The sequence below is a fragment of the Arachis ipaensis genome, chromosome B1, assembly GCF_059453495.1.
Source record: "Arachis ipaensis isolate K30076 ecotype BB chromosome B1, ASM5945349v1, whole genome shotgun sequence".
NCBI classification, from domain to species: Eukaryota; Viridiplantae; Streptophyta; class Magnoliopsida; order Fabales; family Fabaceae; genus Arachis; species Arachis ipaensis.
Genome location: NC_142436.1, coordinates 41931512 through 41936159, shown reverse-complemented (window position 1 = coordinate 41936159; position 4648 = coordinate 41931512). Strand labels below are relative to the sequence as shown.

The following is a 4648-nucleotide window of genomic DNA, read 5'->3' as shown; positions in this document are numbered from 1 at the left end:
GCCAAGAAAATCAGCGTCAGTTGACATGTCAAATACTTCTGCAGCATCTTCTTCTACTTCTAGTGATGAGATTAGAGGAAATGAATCCGGGAATTCTCCTGTGATTTCAAATGCAGAGCCTACCTTGATGTCAGTGAGGCATGATGGCGTTGGCCATGCCCATACAGGGTTAAATGTAACTCACATAAATACCATGGGGTGGCCGCCATATGGCTTGCCACCGGGGTATGTCCCCTCTATGGTGACACAAGGATTGCCTGTGCCTCTCTACTCAACTTTTCAAAATCCTCTTTATCAAAATCCATATGGCATGTCAAATGTACCTGTTTCTAGGGTGTCAGGTTCACACGTATCACAACAAAATTTTTCACATGTTATTAATACAGGAAATAACAGTGCATCTAATTCTACTACGTCCACTGTCACTAGGGTAGAAAATTCCAGACCTGTATTTTCTGACATGTCAAGAGCAATGCCTGTTAATCAACCTAGTCAAACTGTGGGATCTTTAGCAAATATTAGGCAACAGATGGATGAAAGCCACCATGATCTAGTAAACATGTTAACTCATCAAATGGTGACAGTTTTAAATCCTCTTCTAGAAAACACAAGCACTAGAATTGAACAATTAAATAGGTAAGTCAATAGGATTGCTACTGTGGTAAATTTAGAAGAAAATGATAACTTGGGTTTAAGATTTGATAATGTCAATCAGAACGGTGGAGCAATTCCTAATTATGATGTTCATATGCCTAGACATGGTCAAAATGCTGATGATATGTTAGAAAGACTTAGACAAAATAACTTAGGGGGGCATTATAATCTAGCAAGAAATGTTGAACAAGTTTTAAACCGTTTGGGATTTAATGTTGGTTGCTTGAATAGGCCATATTTTGTGTCTGCTTTTCCTGAGTGTGTCCAACAAGCAGAGCTCCCAAGGGGTTGGAAAATTCCAAAATCCCTTACAAAATTTTCTGGAGAAGAAAATGAATTTACAGTAGAGCATATTGCTCGATATACTGTTGAAATTGGGGAAGCAGCTTCTAATGAATATCTCAAGATGAGATACTTTCCTTCTTCTTTGACAAAAAATGCATTTACATGGTTCTCTAACTTGAGACCAAATTCTATTCATTCTTGGGCACAGTTAGAGAGAAATTTTCATGATCAGTTTTTCCGAGGTGAATTGAAAGTTAGTCTTACGGATTTATTCTCTGTCAAATGTGCAGAAGGAGAATCCATTGATACCTATTTGGCGCGGTTTAGAAACATGAGGAATAAATGTTTTACTCCGATTCCAGAATCTGAAGTTATCAAAATGGCTACTAATGGGCTAGAATTCGGAGTTAGGAAGAAACTTGTTAATCAACATACTTTAGATCTTTCCCAATTAGCTGAGAGAGTAAGACAGATAGAACAAATTAAGAAAGAAAAAGAAAATTTTAAAAGGGGTTCAAAAAAGGTTGCATATGTTGATTATTTTTCCGATAGTAGTGATTCAGATGAAAAAGAGATTTATATTGCTGAATTACGTGGGGGTCCTCCTTATGTGTGCAAATCTTTGAAGCCTATTAAAGGAAAGGAAAAAGTTTCTTCTTATTCTAAAGTTGAAAATAAGACTTATTCTTTTGATATTTCTAAGGCAGATCAAATATTTGAAGTTTTATTAAAAGATAAGCAGCTTATTTTACCTGAAGGAAAAAAGATGCCTACAACTGATGAAATAAAGAATAAGAAATTTTGTAAGTTTCATCAAGTATTTTTGCATACCACTAACAATTGCGTCCGTTTCAGAGATTTTATACAAAAAGCAATTGAGGAGGGAAGACTGAAGTTTGAGGATAAAACTACTATGAAGGTGGACACTGAACCATTTGCTGCTGACTCAAATTATGTTGAGCCATTCGATTTGTCAATCAACATGGTAAAAGTTGATGCCACGATGGTTAGTGCTAAAAATGAAAATAAAGACCTGAGAGTCTTTGAACAAGATAAGAAGCCAGTTTATCCTCGTCCTGGTGAGGATTTGTTAGATTTTTTGTTGAGAATTAAAGAATCTGACAGCACCATTGCCATGTGCCCAAAGTGCAATGCTGTTTTTGACAAGGAAGCTGCAAAAGAGTTTGAAAAGTACAAAGTTGAAGAGAAAGAAAAGGCTGAGTTGAGAAAGAAGATTGCTGAAAAAGAAAATGAAACTAACGAGCTAAAGCGGAAGATAGCCGAGGGAAAACAAAAGTTGGACGGTTAAACTCCTTTGAACAAGTGCGTCAACAACACTGGAGTACAACCTGTCAACCAGAAGATGAAGACTGTGGTCATGATTGATGGAAGACCTGATGGATTTTCTCAAAAGACAAGAGTTCCTCCCACCAAAATCTCAAACGATAAATGGGTCCAGAATGTGAGAAATGTGCAGAATCAACCTACTGCTTTTGCAAGAGGAAAAAAACAAATGGGTGAAGCCTAGACCTTTCAAGCCCAGGTACTATGAGTCTCAGTTATGGAACATGAATCATGCACAAGACGGAGGTAGTATATATATTCCAAAAAATACGCCTATTCCCTCAAAGCCAATTTATTCTTGTTATAGTCCTAACATGCAGCAGGTTCCTAATTATTCTCCTTGGCCAAATTGTCAAAACATTTTCAAATATTCTCCTTTTACAACTTTTGAGCAGAAAGAGAATATGCCTGAGTATGTTCCTTTGGATCCATACAAGGGACACGGAGTAGATTTTCCTCATTTTTCAACCATGGCCAAGTCTGTAGAAACAGGCAATTCTTCTAATCACCCTAAATGCAATAAAAATGTCAAGAAGAATCTTGCTGGGAAGAGGGTGATGGTTAAAAATAAGGGAGAAAAGGATGAAGATTTAATTACTGATAATTTTGACACTGGTTTTGATGACAGCTTAGAAGCAATATTTGGTGTTAAGCAACCTATAGCTATGGTGTCAATACTGCCTGAGGAGTATAGTCAAGTCCAGGAAGTAGAGTCATTAAAAGATGATTGTTATGATGTCTTTCCTGGAAGCGAATGTTTATTGCTAGACGACAATATGTGTGGTGGAAGATTATTTGAGAAGCCTACTGAAAATGATAAGGAACACTTGCATCCACTGCATATTAAGGCTCGTGTTGACGGAAGGATAGTCAATAAGATTTTGGTTGACGGGGGAGCTGCTGTTAATCTCATGCCTGAAAGAATGATGGGAAGGCTTGGAAAGACTGAAAAAGATCTGATTAAAAGTAGCATTGGGGTGACAGATTTTAACGGAAAGACTTCTTCTGTTAGAGGTGTGGTTCTACTGTCAATTGAGGTTGGTTCTGTCAATAGGCTAACTCTATTTGTTGTGGTTTCTTCAAAGGCTGGTTTTAACTTGCTTTTGAGACGTGATTGGATTCATAGAATGGGTGCTATTCCATCAACTTTATATCAAAAATTGGTTTTCTGGAATGAAGATGGAGGAGTGGAAGAAGTTCTTGCTGACAATAGTACTTGTTACTACGATGAGATGCATGTGGAGTTCAGGATGTATAATCCTGGAGTCAAGCCGCTGACCGTTGACACCAATGCATTTAATCCTGAAAATATTGAGATGTGCAAAATAGATATGAATGGTTTTATTTTGGTCCCTAAGGCCGGGGCGGATGCAGCCTCAGAAGAAACTTAGATGAGCTTGACGAGCCAACTGGCTCGGCTGTCAGCCTATATGGCAGACAGAGAAGGGTGCATTGACAGTGTACCTTATGATTGTATATATGATGATGGTCCTTTAGGTTTTGAAAAAAATAATAATACTGACACTGTAAAAAAGGTTGAAGTGCAGGATCCTTTGGAGGAAGTAGATATTGGTAACAGTGATTATCCTAGACCAACATATGTGAACAAGATGCTGCCTGATAATTTCAAAAAAGAAATGGTGGAGATTTTGAAGGAATATTGCGACTGTTTTGCATGGGATTATGCAGAGATGCCAGGCTTGAGTCGTGAATTGGTAAAACATCAATTGCCATTGAAAGCCAACGTTAAACCTGTCAAGCAGCCACCAAGGAGATTTGCCCCTGAAGTCGTGCAGAAGATTAAAGAAGAGATTGAAAGACTTCTTAAGGCTAAGTTTATAAGAACAGCAAGGTATGTCAATTGGATTTCTAATATTATCCCTGTCATGAAAAAGAATGGAAAATTAAGGGTTTGCATTGATTTTAGAGATTTAAATTCTGCAACACCAAAAGATGAATATCCAATGCCTATAGCTGATATGTTGATAGATTCTACTGCTGGTCATGAAATATTAAGTTTTATGGATGGATATTCAGGTTATAATCAAATATACATAGCTGAGAAAGATGTGTCAAAAACAGCATTTAGGTGTCCAGGTGCTTTAGGAACTTTTGAATGGGTTGTGATGCCATTTGGGTTAAAAAATGCTGGTGCAACTTATCAAAGGGCGATGAATAAAATTTTTCATGATTTTATTGGAAATTTTATGGAAATTTATGTTGATGATGTGGTTGTCAAATCAAATGCTAAAAAAGAGCATTTAGAAAATTTAAAGAAAGCATTTGAAAGAATGAGAAAGCATAAATTAAAAATGAATCCCTTAAAATGTGCCTTTGGTGTGAGTGCAGGAAATTTTCTTGGTTT

The 4648-nt window shown here is 37.0% G+C and overlaps 1 pseudogene; it reads left to right on the top strand.

Annotated features, from left to right (window-relative positions):
• Positions 1-1852: 1852 nt before the first annotated feature.
• LOC148576339 (uncharacterized) lies at positions 1853-3674 on the top strand (annotated as a pseudogene).
• The last annotated feature ends 974 nt before the right edge of the window (positions 3675-4648 follow it).